This window comes from Schistocerca serialis, chromosome 2 (genome assembly GCF_023864345.2).
Source record: "Schistocerca serialis cubense isolate TAMUIC-IGC-003099 chromosome 2, iqSchSeri2.2, whole genome shotgun sequence".
Classification (NCBI taxonomy): Eukaryota; Metazoa; Arthropoda; class Insecta; order Orthoptera; family Acrididae; genus Schistocerca; species Schistocerca serialis.
The window spans coordinates 915,514,359-915,532,132 of NC_064639.1; the positions used below are offsets into that span (position 1 = coordinate 915,514,359).

At 43.8% G+C, this 17,774-nt stretch overlaps 1 protein-coding gene across 1 annotated transcript in view; it reads left to right on the plus strand.

The window, feature by feature from the left end:
- LOC126458277 (uncharacterized) overlaps window positions 1-17,774 on the plus strand; it is a 608,335-nt gene that overhangs the window by 330,748 nt on the left and 259,813 nt on the right. The window lies entirely within an intron of this gene.

Genomic DNA, 17,774 nt, shown 5'->3' on the forward strand with positions numbered 1-17,774 from the left:
CTTCTGAATGTTCTCACATCTTCAGTCAGGGAGTGTGCGTCAGATCGCGTACGAAGAGACTTCTGACATGAAAAAAAAGTTTGACTTTTGTTGTGACGGTACTTTCGAGCTTAGATGTGATTAAATAATCACTACTACCGTCTACGCCACGCTCCTGTGTTCTTTTTCCGCACTATAATGGTGAGTTGAGCTATGCTAGCTAGTTTTCTGTGCGATTTTCTCGGTACTATAAAAACATTCGTTGAGGGCTGTCTTACATGAGCCCGCGATTCAATATCCTGCCATTTTATGAGTAAAGTCCCGCATGCTAACGATAAGAGTATTTTAATAGGTATCAGTAGAAGCGAAAAATTAACTTTCTCCTGTGTGTTTAATTTTCCGTTGTTTTCGCAAGTTCTTTGAAAGTGCGCTATGAAAACGATTGCTCTGAATTAGTGGGGCTCCCTTGAAGATTGCTTGGATTCTCGTGTGGAGCACAAGTTGCTTTGATCAAGATAGGAAACTTTTGTACAGTAATGTAATTGGAGCACACAGGGCCAGGCTAATTGGTACGTATTTACGGGCTACACCAACCTCTTCCGTGGCTTGTCGTTTATTCTGAAATAAACAGACATGCCACCTGAAGGAGGGCGACGGCGGATGAACTCGTGCAACACTGGATGGGCAGATGAGCCACTTCCACCAACACATGAGAGTGTGAACCAGAGTATTCTCTGAAACAATGCTAGCCACTCCCAACGAGAGTCCTCGTTCATAAAGACGTTAAAAGTACATTTGCACAGCTTCTAGAGACTGGAACCTAATATCAAATGCTATTACAACCAAAAAATGGTTCAAATGGCTCTGAGCACTATGGAACTTAACATCTGAGGTCATCAGTCCCCTAGAACTTAGAACTACGTAAACCTAGCCAACCTAAGGACATCACACACATCCATGCCCGAGGCAGGATTCGAACCTGCGACCGTAGCGGTCGCGCGGTTCCAGACTGAAGCGCCTAGAACCGCTCGGCCACCAACGGCCGATGCTATTACAACCTCTTTTTAAAAAAAGGTGGAAGAAGTTTACACTGATGGGTTGGTAGAGAGGTGGCATTTCCTTCTCCAGCCTTAAGTCTCGTATGTTTGGCTTCTTCCCCCTGCCCCCCCCCCCCCCCCCATTTGTTATTTTACCGTGTTTATTTAACTTTAACTCCTTAATCTTGCTACTTTGCTGCAGAGTGAAAAACTTATTCTGGATGTATCAGTATTATTCATCTTAAAGTTAGCGGAGTAGTGTTTCGGCATCACATATTATCACATTTCGTTATTAATAACTAAAAAAAGTTAGCCTTTTAGATTCTAAATGTATTTCATTCCATTACTGTAAAAACTGGAATCACTCAATAGAGGAAAGTCCACTGGACCTGACGGGATACCAATTCGATTCTACACAGAGTACGCGAAAGAACTTGCCCCCCTTCTAACAGCCGTGTACCGCAAGTCTCTAGAGGAACGGAGGGTTCCAAATGATTGGAAAAGAGCACAGATAGTCCCAGTCTTCAAGAAGGGTCGTCGAGCAGATGCGCAAAACTATAGACCTATATCTCTGACGTCGATATCTTGTAGAATTTTAGAACATGTTTTTTGCTCGCGTATCATGTCATTTCTGGAAACCCAGAATCTACTATGTAGGAATCAACATGGATTCCGGAAACAGCGATCGTGTGAGACCCAACTCGCTTTATTTGTTCATGAGACCCAGAAAATATTAGATACAGGCTCCCAGGTAGATGCTATTTTTCTTGACTTCCGGAAGGCGTTCGATACAGTTCCGCACTGTCGTCTGATAAACAAAGTAAGAGCCTACGGAATATCAGACCAGCTGTGTGGCTGGATTGAAGAGTTTTTAGCAAACAGAACACAGCATGTTGTTATCAATGGAGAGACGTCTACAGACGTTAAAGTAACCTCTGGCGTGCCACAGGGGAGTGTTATGGGACCATTGCTTTTCACAATATATATAAATGACCTAGCAGATAATGTCGGAAGTTACATGCGGCTTTTCGCGGATGATGCTGTAGTATACAGAGAAGTTGCAGCATTAGAAAATTGTAGCGAAATGCAGGAAGATCTGCAGCGGATAGGCACTTGGTGCAGGGAGTGGCAACTGACCCTTAACATAGACAAATGTAATGTATTGCGAATACATAGAAAGAAGGATCCTTTATTGTATGATTATATGATAGCGGAACAAACACTGGTAGCAGTTACGTCTGTAAAATATCTGGGAGTATGCGTGCGGAACGATTTGAAGTGGAATGATCATATAAAATTAATTGTTGGTAAGGCGGGTACCAGGTTGAGATTCATTGGGAGAGTGCTTAGAAAATGTAGTCCATCAACAAAGGAGGTGGCTTACAAAACACTCGTTCGACCTATACTTGAGTATTGCTCATCAGTGTGGGATCCGTACCAGATCGGTCTGACGGAGGAGATAGAGAAGATCCAAAGAAGAGCGGCGCGTTTCGTCACAGGGTTATTTGGTAACCGTGATAGCGTTACGGAGATGTTTAATAAACTCAAGTGGCAGACTCTGCAAGAGAGGCGCTCTGCATCGCGGTGTAGATTGCTCGCCAGGTTTCGAGAGGGTGCGTTTCTGGATGAGGTATCGAATATATTGCTTCCCCCTACTTATACCTCCCGAGGAGATCACGAATGTAAAATTAGAGAGATTAGAGCGCGCACGGAGGCTTTCAGACAGTCGTTCTTCCCGCGAACCATACGCGACTGGAACAGGAAAGGGAGGTAATGACAGTGGCACGTAAAGTGCCCTCCGCCACACACCGTTGGGTGGCTTGCGGAGTATAAATTTAAATGTAGATGTAGATGTAGAACATGTATCGCCTTGCAGTTCCATAATATTTTGTATCTAACCGAATATTTGTATATTTTTCATTTAAGTGTGCAGTAGCAAACCTAACGAGTTTATGTAACAGGCATACGGGAGGTTATAATTAAATTTTTGCCACTTGAGAGGACCCCCTTGAAAAACGAGTGATCTTAGAACAATGATACTTTGTGGAAACATTTCTTAGGACATGTGAAAGATAAATAACGGTTAAATTACTGAAAGAAATTAATTTTAATTTGTGCATGAGGACGCAACAGTTGTTAATTGCATACCGTGTCTACGTTCTAAGTTCGAAACGTTGCTCAGTGTGACGACCACCTCCATCCACGACACCTTGGAGGTTTGCAGCACTTTTCGAACAATGTACCGTGAAATGTTCAGCTGTCGTCACGCAGCTCGTGACTATTTGAAAATCGAGCATTGCGTCCAGCATTTTCAGCCTTGACAACAGTTACTTCTTCAGCCTTTTGTGGCGCAATTGGCCGTCGATCTCTCCCTGGAGCAATTCCGAAATCGCCAGTATATTCAAACGTCCGCATCACGTACTTCAACCCCGGTATGGAAAGCGGACTTCTCCACGTTCCCGTAAAGAGTCGATACTGTCGAAGAGAAGCAGCACTATTGCTGTTGTTTTGCGCACCTCGTCCTGACCCATGTTGACTGTCTCCAACTGTAACGCACCCTGAAGCCTGTGATTAAACCCTACGTCGCCGTAACAGTACCGGCGCTTCATGGCAAGTTATGGCTCATATACGATTAACAAGACAAATCCTGCAGCACACAGTGTGAACATGATTCCTACAGAGTTACATACCCATACGGCAAATAGTTTTCCGTCTACACTGGCACAAACAGCGAAAGTTTAATTATAACCACGCTGTGCTTTTACCTCAACTGCAATTCTGTTGGCTGCGAACAGCAGCAGCATCGTTGACGTTATCACTCTACTGGCACTGTGGTCTAGTTAGCATCATATTCTTAGATCCATTCTACGACGCAGAGCTAATTTTGTCTGTAATCCATTGAATTTCGGGCATTCAGCCGCGCAAACACTACTTCCTCAAGTGACAACTGAAGAGCCAAAGAAACTGGCACACCTGCCTAATATCGTGTAGGGCGCCAGCGAGCATGCAGAAGCGCCACAACATGACGTGGCATGAACCCGACTAATGTCTCAAGTAGTGTTGGAGGGAACAGACACCATGAATCCTGCAGGGCTGCCCATGAATCCGTAAGGGTACGAGGGGGTTGAGATCTCCTGTGAACAGCGCGCTGCAAGCCATACCAGATATGCTCCATAACGTTGATTTCCGATGAGTTCGGTGGCTAGTGGTAGTTTTAAACACAGAATAGTGTTACTCTGTAGGAATTCTGGACGTGTGGGGTGTCGCATTGTCCTGCTGGAATTACCCAAGTCTGTAGGAATGCACAATGGAGATGAATGGATGCAGGTGATCATAGAAGATGCTTATGTACGTGTCACCTGTTATAGGCGTATCGAGGCGTACAAGGGGTCCCATATCACTCCAGATGCACACGCCTCACACCATTACAGAGCCTCCACCATCTTGAACAGTCCCCAGCTGACATGCAGGGTCCATGGGTTCATGAGGCTGTCTCCATACCAGTACACGTTCATCCGCTCGATACAATTTGAAACGAGACTCGTCCCACCAAGCAACATGTTTCCAGTCTTCTACAGTCCAATGTCGCTGCTGACGTGCGCAGGCGAGGAGTAAAGCTTTGTGTCGTACAGTCATCAAGAGTACACGAGTGAGCCTCCGGCTCCGAAAGCCCGCATCGATGATGTTCCGTTGAATGGTTCCCACGCTGACACTTGTTGATGGCCGAGCATTGAAATCTGCACTAATTTGCGGAAGAGTTGCTCTTCTGTTACTCTGAACGATTCTCTTCAGTCATCGTTGGTCCTGTTCTTGCAGGATCTTTTTCTGGTCGCAGCGACGTCGGAGACTTGATATTTTACCGATTTCCTAATATTCACTGTACACTCGTGAAATGATCGTACGGCAAAATCATCAGTTCATCACCTCCTCCGAGATACCGTGTCGCATCGCTCGTGCGCCGACTGTAACGCCACTGTCAAACTCACTTAAACCTTGATAACCTGCCATTGTAGCAGCAGTAATCGATCTAACAACTGGGCCAGATTCTTGTTGTCCTACAAAGGCGTTGCCGACCGCAGCGCCGTATCCTAGCTGTTTACGTATCTCTGTATTTGAATACGCAAGTCTATACCAGTTGCTTTGGCGCTTCGGTTTAATTCGGCCTCGCATTTTCCGGCCATCCTCAAAGTGAGTGGCAAGACTGCCGAGTAGGTGTCAAGCTCGGCCTTATATGCGGCGGCAAAGAGGTACACTTACACACGCGACAGTGTGGTGAAAGCTTTCACACATTAGATTCGATTATCGATGTATGTTCGGCGGCGGTAGCACCTTGACGACTTCTCTCCAATTTAAATATACCAAGAACCGAATTCCACGCCCTATCCAAATTACAGCATTATCTCGATTTAATAAGTTATCAGTTACTGTAATTTCTATGGCTTCCTTGGAAATAGAATCCCATAAGGATGATGTCGATCTTAAAATCTTCACTTCACTGCACTTCATCGAATGACCTGTATCTATACAATGTTCTGCCACAGCAAACTTGTCTGGCTGTAGTAAGCGTCTGTACCTCTCATGAACGGTGCGTGCCTGACCTGTGTATTTCCGCAAGGAATCTGATGCACACCCACCTTACGAAGCAATAAATCATAAAAAAAATGGTTCAAATGGCTCTGAGCACTATGGGACTTAACATCTATGGTCATCAGTCCCCTAGAACTTAGAACTACTTAAACCTAACTAACCTAAGGACATCACACAACATCCAGCCATCACGAGGCAGAGAAAATCCCTGACCCAACCGGGAATCGAACCCGGGAACCCGGGCGTGGGAAGCGAGAACGCTACCGCACGACCACGAGATGCGGGCAATAAATCATTCTTCACAGAACCGAGTAACTCTTCAATCTTCGTAGGCCGGAAGATCACTTTAACACGGTTATTCTCGAAAATACGTCTTATCCTCGAGGAAGGAGCACCCACGTAAGGCAAAAAACGCTCTTGATTTGAAGGTGTTGCTTTCTTCTTCCCGATGATATACTTGCATTCTATGATTCACAATAAATGCTCCTCAATTTTGTTCCTGGGAATATTCATTCGCTTTAAAAATGGCCTTGAGGTGTGTGAGCTCTTCATGCAGACTATCATTATCGGATTTACAGTGTGCTCTGTGACTCTGTGCACTAAGGTCTTAAGGACACCTATGGTTTGTGAATGGTGATGGCAGCCACAGGCATGTGAATATAGTCTCGCCGGAGTTGGTTTACGATATACAGCATGTCCTGATATGCTATCGACTTTACGAACAATGAAATCATACAAAAAAGGCAGGCAGCCATCTTTCTCTACTTCAGTAGTAAATTTAATACTAGCGAGGATAGAATTAATACGTTCGAGAAATCGATGTAATTCATCCTTATTGTCAGGACAAACTGCAAATGTGTCGTCGACGTGCTTCCAGAAGACCGTTGGTTTAAAATTACCCAAACCAGACCACTGTCCTAGAAGTCTTCTGTAAATAAATTAGCTATCAGAGGAGAGAGAGAGGTCTTGCCATAGCAACCTCCTTAATCTGCTCATGAAATTCTCCATTCACCATTCACCATCATAAGTCTTGCGATCCATTCTGAGGATGACCGGAAGATAGGCGGCCGAAATATCAGTTGAAGAAGTAGTATTTCCACGGCTGCGTGCCCGAAATTTAATGGATTATTCATTACGCCACGAGAAGTTGAAAATGCACAATTTTGTTTGTTTCTCTTTACGACGTCACCCTCGTTTTATTGTACGTTTCAGCACATTTTTAAGCTCTGAAGGTGTGAAAGTTGTACCTTTTGCTTATGTTACAATTTATTGTTTACAAATGTAGATTGCCAATTACTTGCATTAGGTTCATCTTTTCCTGCAGATCTGAATAAGGTCGCCACTGACCGAAATAGATATCCTGACGACCTTTTTCGTGGTCATAGATTGGAATAAAAGGAACAAATTCTATTCATCTTGCACTCCAACTGTTGACCCTTTCGCTTTTAATTCCGTTGATTGTTGTTTTGACTTTTCTATGCTCCTAATCAGACATACAGTACTACAATATGAAGGTTCAAATCGATGTCGGTTGCAGAAGGTGGGAAGAGGTTAAGAGACTTGCGCAGTATAGCATGGAGAGCTGTAACAGCGCAGTTTTCGGACTGAAGGCGTTAACAACACAAATGCTTCTACACTAAACTTAAAATAGTTACGTTGAGCTGAAATTACACTCGACCAAATGTGGCGTGGCGCTACCTTTTGCGAGGTGCATTTTTACACGTGGTAGGAATTACTTCTTTCAGAGTATGCTCATGCAATAGCTCTTTTCTTGAAAATCTCGACGAAAGACCCGTACCCAAAGACTGTAAAGTTGCACATATCGTACCAGTATTCAAAAAAGGCAATAGGAGTAAGCCACTACATTATAGATCCATGTCATTAAAGTCAAATGCAGCAGGATTTTTGAAAATGTGTTCCAAATTTATGAATTGCTTCAAAGAGAAAGTTCTGTTGACACACAGTCAATACTGATTTAGGAAACATCGTGTTTGTGAAACACAACTAGCTCTTTTCTCACTCTAAGTGTTGAGTGCTATCGACAAATGATTTGAAATTGATTCTGTATTTTTAGATTACCTGAAGGTTTCTGACACCTTACCTCATAAGCGGCTTGTTACCAAATTACGTGCTTTTGTAATATCGTCTAGTTATGTGACTACATTCGTGATTTTCTGTCAGAGAGGTGAATACTTCGTAGTAATTGGCCAAGAGTCATTGACTAAAACAGATGCGATTTCAGGCGTTCCGAAGGTAGTATTATTGGTCCTCTACTGTTCCTTATCTATATAAGAGATTTAGGAGACAATCTGAGCAGCCGCCTTAGGTTGTTTGCAGATGATTCTGTCGTTCATCGTATAGTAAAGTCATCATAAGATCAAAACCAACTGCAAAGCGATTTAGAGAAGATATGTGTATGTTGTGAAAATTGGCAATTTACCCTAAATAATGAACACTGTGAGGTCATACACATGAGTCGTAAAAGGAATCCGTTAAACTTCTGTTACACGATAAGTCAGTCATATCTAAATGCAATAAATTCAACTAAATACCTTGGAATTACAGTTGCGAACAAATTAAATCGGAAAGAACACACAGAAAATGTTGTGGGGAAGGCGAACCTAAGACTGCGTTTTCTTAGAAAAACACTAGATGTAAACACTTATACTATAGCGATTGCGTATGCTATTCTTGTCCGTCCTCTTTTGGCGTAATCGTTCGCTGCGTGGGATCCTTACCGGATAGGATTAACGGAGGACGATGAGAAAGTTCAAAGAAGGGTAGCACGTTCTGTATTGTCAAGAAATAGAGGGGAGAGTGTTACTGACATGATACAGGGTCTGGGGTGGACATCATTAGAAAAAGACTTTTCTCGTTGCTGTGGGATCTAATGGTTCAAATGGCTCTAAGCACTAAGGGACTTAACATGTGAGGTTGTCAGTTCCCAGACGTAGAACTACGTAAACCTAACTAACCTAAGGACATCACACAGATCCATGCCCAAGGCAGGATTCGAACCAGCGTCCGTAGCAGCCTCCTGGTTCCGGACTGAAGCGCCTAGAACCGCTCGGCCACAGCGGCCGGCTCTGTGGGATCTTCTCACGAAATTTGAATCACCAACTTTCTCCTCCGAATCCGAAAATATTTTGTTGGCGTCGACGTATATAGGGAGAAAAGATCATCATAATAAAATAAGAGAAATCAGAACTCGCACGGAAAGTCATAGGCGTTCGTTTTTTCCTCGTGCTGTTCGAGAATGGAATAACAGAACTATTGTGAAGGTGGTTCGATGTACCTTTCGCCAGGTACTTGAGTGTGATTTGTAAAGTAGCCTTGTAGATGGAGATATACGCAATGTGTCCACCCCTCTTACAGCAATTAAGGTCTGTAGGCTTTCGATAATGTAGCTGGAATTTACCGGTTACCGGAACGTCGATGTCGGCTTGAGGGCGCCCTGAGCTGGAGAGCCCGGTGTTTTAGCGAGGCGCCGTCCAGTGACAACTGCAGGCCAGCGTGCCAGTGCTGCGCTCTGCAGGGGAACAGGAGAGGCAGCAAGCAGACAGCCTCCGCATCTGCACGCAGCGGGCGCCCAGCCCAACAGCAGCTGGCGGCGATGCCACAGCGCCGCAAGAAAGCCGTGATTTATTGCGCGCCGCTTTATGCAAAGAAACTTGCGCCAGAAATGCTGTCGCCACAAGCTGTGGCCCCGTTCTCGCTCCGCAACTACTGCTCTCCGCGTCCCTGTCGGCTGGGCCGTTTACAGCTACCGACACCTCTACGTGCTTACCGTCTACCTAGCAACGTAAATATGATTCTGACACAGGCATGCGTATTTTTTTTTTAAATTCTGTCAGCGGCAGTGGACCATATTTTACCACAAATATGTTAAAAACAGTTCCACTCCCCCCGGTTCCGACCAAGTATTTTGGGAGGTTGTGAGGCAAGTTTCAGCTACACGAACACGAAACTTGGACGCTTTGAAATATAATCAGTAATAATCAATCCAAAACATCAGCAGTGTTTTCATTAATAAACGCCCATTATTAGGCAGTATTTGGACAGACCACAGGGAAAGAACAAACAAAATACCTTGCTACCTGTGTATCCAACTGATGTCAGTGTTCCTCAGTAAAGAACGTTACTCTACAACGAATCTTTAACTGATTCTATTCAACCGACAGTACTATACTCTCTGATAATGTGTGTCTGCATGCACCTATGTAATGCTGAGCAGGCCACTGGATGTTGCGGTAGGCGGACCGGTCAGAATAAAAAGAGGTGGGCAATATTGTATTGTCAGAAGAGAGATTGTAACAGAACGGGTCGGTTGGAAGAACTCACTGACTTCGAAGGTGTATAATGAAATGACGAAAGTCGTACTGTAGTGATATGCTCTAGCACCGCGTACACGAGCTACAGAAGAGCAGTGTATTGGAGAATCTGCCATTTGTACTCAGGTGATTCGTGTGAAAAGCTTTCCGATATGAATATGGCTGCACGAGGGAAATTAAGAGACTTTGAACGATGAATGGCAGTTGGAACTAGACTCGCAGGATATTCAGTTTAGGAAATCTATATGGAATTCAACATTCCTAGATCCATAGTGGTAAGAATGTGCTAAGAATACCAAGCTTCAAGCATTACCTCTCACAACAGATAATGCAGTAGCCGACAGCCTTCACTTAATGACCGAGAGCAGCGGCGTTTGCGTAGAGTTGTCGTTGCTAACAGACAAGCAACATTGCGCGATATCAATGTAGGACAGTGCGGCGGATTCTGGCGTTAATGGGCTACGGCAACAGACGACCGACGCCAGTTCCTTCGTTCATAGCACGACACCGAATGCAGCACCTCTTCTGGTCTCGTGACCACACCGGTAGGCTCCTAGACGACTGGAAAACCATGGTCTGATCAGATGAGTCCTGAACTCAGTTGGTAAGAGCTGATGATAAGGCTGGAGTGTGGCGCAGATCTCACGAAGCCATGGACCTAAGATATCAGCAAGACGCTATGCGAGCTGGTGGTGGCTCCACAATGTGTGGGCTGTGTTTACATGGAATGGACTCGGTCCAATTGAACCGATCATTGACTGTAAATGGTAACGTTCGGCTACTTGGAGACCATTTGCACCATTCATGAACTTCATGTTCCCAGTCGACGATGCGCCATGTCATCGAACCACAGCTGTTCACGACTGGTTTCAAGAATATTCTGGAAAATTCCATCGGATTGTTTGGCCACCCATGTCGGCCGACATGAATTCCATCGAACATTCATGGGACATAATCGAGAGGTCCGTTCGTTCACAAAATCCTGCACCAGCAATACTTTCACAGTTATGGACGGCTATAGAGCCAGTATGGCTCAATATTTCTGAATGGGACTTGCAACGACTTGTTGAGTTCATGCCACGCCGAGCTGCTGAGCTACGCCAGGCAAAAGGAGGTCCGAGGAGATGTTAGCAGGTATTCCGTGACTTTTGTCACCTCACTGTACTTTACGTCCGCCACCAGTAGCTGTGTGGCCAGCGCGACAGAATGTCAGTCCTAAGGGCCCGGGTTCGATTTCCGGCTGGGTCGGAGATTTTCTCCGCTCAGGGATTGGGTGTTGTGTTGTCCTAATGATCATCATTTCATCCCCATCGACGCGTAAGTCGCTGAAGCGGCGTCCAATCGAAAGACTTGCGTGCAGTGAACGGTATACCCGACGGAAGGCCCTATTATACGTATTTTACTGTACTTTATCAAATGACTTTATGACTTTGATTTGATGCAGAAAACTACACATACAAATAAGTATAAAGTAAAACAATAATATCTACTACGAAAAAAAAAAACAGAGCCTACATTAGAGCTTGAAAACGACAGCTACTAAGATTCCAATCAGGGGTATGTAAGTTGAGGACACTGTGTAAGTAGGCTGTTTGCTATGTAGGTAGGCTTATAACACTACAACAGCATTTACATAGAATTTAAATGACAGATATACTACATTGCATAGAATCAAACCACGACATCAAAGTTTTAACGAAGAAAGGAGTATACAATTTTATGTTATCGATTCAAACACATTTACAGATACTCAATGTTATAACATTAAACCAAAGCAAAAGGCAAAATAAATCAGTAGAGCATTAGAGCTATGGTGTTACAGGCTGTTTAAGCTTTTATGTTGGTAACGCCACGGAGCACTCTGTATGAAAATCACTGACTGTGCTGTGTGCAGTCTGTGGCTGCTTTGCATTGTTGGAATTTTTGCTATTGTAGTGTTGCGCAGTTGGATGTGAACAGCGCTTAGCGTTGTGCAGTTGGAGGTGAGCCGCCAGCAGTGGTGGATGTGGGGAGAGAGATCGCAGAACTTTGAGAGTGGACGATCTGGTCGTGTGTCTATCAGAAAGAGTAAATTTGTATCAGAAGATTCCAGGTTTATATCCTGGCAGGGTCGCCATATGAAACATCCCCTTAGAAAAATTAATGAATTACTGTGCTGATAAACCTCTTACGTTATTTGATTTTCAAACAGCTGAGCAGAACTGAACGTACTCAGACATTTCTCTCTTTACTTATTCTGATCAACACTAAACTGACACACAATATTTTTAGCGCAACGCAATCTGACTTTCAATAATCCCTACAAAAGAATGGCCCTGACTAACAATAACCTACACCTTTCATGAATCACTTACCTCACAAAAATCTTCGTTCCTCGTACTACTGCAATACAGCGAGCGTCAATACTGCCAGCTAAATAAAAGATTCTAACTACTGAAGGACTCGCTGTTTTGCAGTAGTTCGAGTAACTAAGATTTTTGTGAGGTAAGTGATTCATGAAAGGTGTAGGTTATTGTTAGTCAGATTATTGAAAGTCAGATTGCGTTGCGCTAAAAATATTGTGTGTCAGTTTAGTGTTGATCAGAATAAGTAAAGAGAGAAATGTCTGAGTACGTTCAGTTCTGCTCAGCTGTTTGAAAATCAGATAACGTAAGAGGTTTATCAGCACAGTAATTTCTTTAATTTTTCTAAGGGGATGTTTCAACTGCAGTAATGGAGTGAGAGAATGGGTTGGTATAGGACAGAAAGATGTAGTGACGTAATACACGCAGTGACGATGCCTTTAAAAGAAAGTGGCGTTACTGAGTGAAAGAGAAAGAAGCATAACTGGGCCAAGACGGAAGCACTTGCTTTACTGTTTCACGAACAGATAACTGGCCATATCAGTTACATTTTTAGTGAAAAGTTATGTGGTTGACAAAAATAAGTGCTTCAGATTTTTCTTCTTAAATGCAACGGCCCACTGAATTATGCGCAGGCTGCTGGCTGGTTTGTTCCAGAGGCGAGCTGGATCAACAGACGAGTTTGTTAATGTTTTCGCTTTTCGATACCCGATAAGTGAGACCAAGTGCTGTGACTCTAATGCGATGACAGATATTTCATCTCCGATGTGAGGTACAGGGCAGCATCCACACTGAAGAGCAGATGAAGTAGGCACAGAGCCATACCGTATGTTGGTCACGTAATACCTTTGGACGATATTTCAGTGCCGTAACTCAATACAGTATTGGAATGCTATTCTCATTAGAAGTCGTTATCCATTTGCTGTAGCTTAATACTAATAGTACACTGTGTTTGCAATCTTCTCTTTTCAGATAAAGTGGTAATTCATATTCATTGCTCCGTTCTATAATTTAGTCAATGCTTGATAACCAAGGTATTACCTCCATCCAAACAGTGATGACAGAAGTAAAATATTAGATAGGTGCATAAGTCCGCAGTGTTTTTCCATAAGATTAATAAACACCACAGACACACATAACAGAGACGTTAATAACCAATAACATATTCCCTGCACTATTTACAACAGCCTGCCAACGCTACGGTAATTTTTCAATTCCACGACCTTAGAGACCGCGTGGTTTTGAAGCAAAAACTAGTCGAGCCTTGTTCGGAGCGCATTTTCATCCTTGAAGGTTGTTCGACAGAGATAGGAAAAGGTGAAAATATCAAGGCGCAAAATCAGGTGAATTATGCGGGTGCGGACTGACTTCCCAACCCAATTCCTGTGTAGTGACTTCATGTTCATTCCACTTGGATATCAAGACACCATTCTCGTTACCAGCAACGATACAGGATAGGCATGGACGGTATTGTTCAAGAGCCAATTGATGACGAGCGAGCAGAGATGTACACACGGCCACCCGCAAATTTTTGTGATATTGGCTTAGAGCACGCAGTAAACATTGCCTGCAAATCAGCACTATGGTTGAATGTTCACAGTTCATCATTGTTAAAAGAAAAGAAAAAATATTTCTTGAGGTCTATGTTTATGTGCTGCTCCATGACTCTGCTGTCAATATCTTTATTCTTTGCTTTTGTGTAATTTCTATGTTTTTTTCAGTAAATGTGTTTTTTTCGTATCCAGGGTGTAATTGTAAAGTTAATAAAATGTTTTCTTGCCTTTAAAATAACATCTTTCATCGATCATATTTGCCAGTTCTCGTGTACACTGAAGTGGATCATTGTGGATTAATGCGTTTAAACGATCTTCGTCAAACCCCTTGTGAGGCAACGGGCGAGTTGTGGCGCCCTGAAAATATTCTAAGTTCAGAGTTGGTGGCCATTGCTGGGGCCGCTCGGCAAGCCGTGGCTCGTTAGCAACTGCATGATGCCACACAACGGCCGGACCACATGGTGATGCTGTGTCGATGAAGGAGGCATGCAGGGAGTGCCAAAGATGGCGGACTTTGTGAAACCTTAATGGCAGACATCTCACAGTTCGTATAGAAATTAATAGCAGCCACATGAATCATGATACCTCAAAAAGAAGCATGAACATTATCAATAATTAAATTACGATTCTGATGGTGTAATCAGACTTTCAATATCTTTATTAGTTTAGAGTTTAGTATCTGGCGATAAATTGTACAAGTAACACCCAGCAACGTATTTCCAAAATCTAAACGTTTCATTCGATTTTGTCGATCGATGTGTCTTTAGAAAGCTATTAGTGCAAACCTAAATTGGTATAAATTACAGGCATGTACTTTGAATAGTACATGAGTTATTGGAGGTCAAAGTGGCTGATTACTATCGATCGCGTCAGGCCATAAATACTCCACAGTTGCACGAAAAAACGGTAGTACCATGCTTATAAATATATTTATTCGACTATGTCTTTGTTTATATCCAATATATACTATTCATGAAGGAATTGGTTAAATATTTACTGTGTTTAGAAAACAGCGACAAACGCCACCACCGGTTGCATGCAATCTATCCTTTCTAAACACCGTCTGTGCCTTTGTAAAAATTTCGCCAGAATTTATCTCTGGCTTCAGCCACCTTTCTGTACCTATAACGATTTCAGCTTCGGTGCTTTCTATCAGCGCTTGAAGTTCCGGTATTTTACCAATGCAGCTTCGACAGTTTACAATTACAATACCGATTGCTGCTTGGTCCCCGCATATCCTGACTTTGCCCCGCACCCTTTGAGGCTGTTGCCCTTTCTGTACTTGCCCGAGGCCATCTAACCTAAAAAACCACCCAATACACGCCACACAACCCCTGCTACTCGTGTAGCCGCCTGCTGCGTGTAGTGGACTCCTGACCTATTCAGCGGAACCCGAAACCCCACCACCCTATGGCGCAAGTCGAGGAATCTGCAGCCCACACGGTCGCAGAACCGTCTCAGCCTCTGATTCAGACCCTCCACTCGGCTCTGTACCAAAGGTCCGCAGTCAGTCCTGTCGACGATGCTGCAGATGGTGAGCTCTGCTTTCATCCCGCTAGCGAGACTGGCAGTCTTCACCAAATCAGATAGCCGCTGGAAGCCAGAGAGGATTTCCTCCGATCCATAGCGTCACACATCATTGGTGCCGACATGAGCGACCACCTGCAGATGGGTGCACCCTGTACCCTTCATGGTATCCGGAAGGACCCTTTCCACATCTGGAATGACTCCCCCCGGTATGCACACGGAGTGCACATTGGTTTTCTTCCCCTTTCTTGCTGCCATATCCCTAAGGGTCCCCATTACGCGCCTAACGTTGGAGCTCCCAACTACCAGTAAGCCCACCCTCTGTGACCGCCCGGATCTTGCAGACTGAGGGGCAACCTCTGGAACAGGACAAGCAGCCACGTCCGGCCGAAGATCTGTATCAGCCTGAGACAGAGCCTGAAACCGGTTCGTCAGACAAACTGGAGAGGCCTTCCGTTCAGCCCTTCGGAATGTCTTTCGCCCCCTGCCACACCTCGATACGACCTCCCACTCTACCACAGGTGAGGGATAAGCCACAATGTGGGCAGTATCCTGGGCAGCCACAGTCGTAGTCCCATCGGCGGATGCGTGGGACGAGCTGGCCGTCTCCGACAAACCCCCATCCGGACCCCCACAGTGATGCCCGTTGGCAACAGCCTCAAGCTGTGTGACCGAAGCCAACACTGCCTGAAGCTGGGAGCGAAGGGATGCCAACTCAGCCTGCATCCGAATGCAGCAGTTGCAGCCCCTATCCATGCTAAAAACTGTTGTGCAAAGAACGTCTGAACTAATCTACGGAGAGCACAAACAACTTGACACAAAAGTTAAACGGTTATTAAAATACAAGATTGCCTAGTAAATGCAGTAATGCTGCTACTTACGCACTGCTGACACACTGCTCGGTGGCGGAAGGAGACTACGCGATTTTACACTATTCAGGTACTAAAACACGATGCTACACTCTCAAATACTATAATACGCCCGAAATTTATGAATTAAACAATGCAAGTACCAAAAACATTCGAAGAAATTAAGAATTAAACTATGTAACAAATAAGTGAGTTAAGATTATACGACTTGCTGCTGCAGCTGCTTATCCAACGGCGGCAGGGAGCACACTGGCTGTGACAAACCGACACTAGCCGTTCAAAACAAAAACAGAAGACAGTCGACTACGCGAATTTAAACTATTCAGGTACTAAAACGCGATGCTACAACTCTTAAATACTATAATACGCCCGAAATTTATGAATTAAACAATGCAAGTACCAAAAAGACGCAAAAAATTGAGAATTAAACTATGTAACAAATAAGTGAGCTAAGATTATACGACTTGCTGCTGCAGCTGCTTATCCAACGGCGGCAGGGAGCACACTGGCTGTGACAAACCGACACTAGCCGTTCAAAACAAAAACAGAAGACAGTCGACTACGCGAATTTATACTATTCAGGTACTAAAACGCGATGCTACAACTCTCAAATACTATAATACGCCCGAAATTTATGAATTAAACAATGCAAGTACCAAAAACACTCGAAGAAATTAAGAATTAAACTATGTAACAAATAAGTGAGTTAAGATTATACGACTTGCTGCTGCAGCTGCTTATCCAACGGCGGCAGGGAGCACACTGGCTGTGACAAACCGACACTAGCCGTTCAAAACAAAAACAGAAGACAGTCGACTACGCGAATTTAAACTATTCAGGTACTAAAACGCGATGCTACAACTCTTAAATACTATAATACGCCCGAAATTTATGAATTAAACAATGCAAGTACCAAAAAGACGCAAAAAATTGAGAATTAAACTATGTAACAAATAAGTGAGCTAAGATTATACGACTTGCTGCTGCAGCTGCTTATCCAGCGGCGGCAGGGAGCACACTGGCTGTGACAAACCGACACTAGCCGTTCAAAACAAAAACAGAAGACAGTCGACTACGCGAATTTATACTATTCAGGTACTAAAACGCGATGCTACAACTCTCAAATACTATAATACGCCCGAAATTTATGAATTAAACAATGCAAGTAACAAAAACACGCAAAGAAATTAAGAATTAAACTATGTAACAAATAAGTGAGCTAAGAGTATACGACTTGCTGCTGCAGCTGCTTATCCAACGGCGGCAGGGAGCACACTCTGTTATGCTGTGTAATAATAGTGTTGGTTATATTCTGCTGTCTGGGAATATTATTTAGTGAGTGTTATACCACATCAATTACAACACTTTCATACACAGATAATGTGGTTTGCAGAAATGGGCTATGCTGGTAACTAGTCAGCCGACGTAAAAAATAGTAGCTATGATATGTACTGCAAATTTTTGTCTGTATAAAAGTATGGTAGTACTCAGTACAGTCAGTGACAACATTTCGTGGCATCATCTACAACTGCCGTTATTTGACACAGAA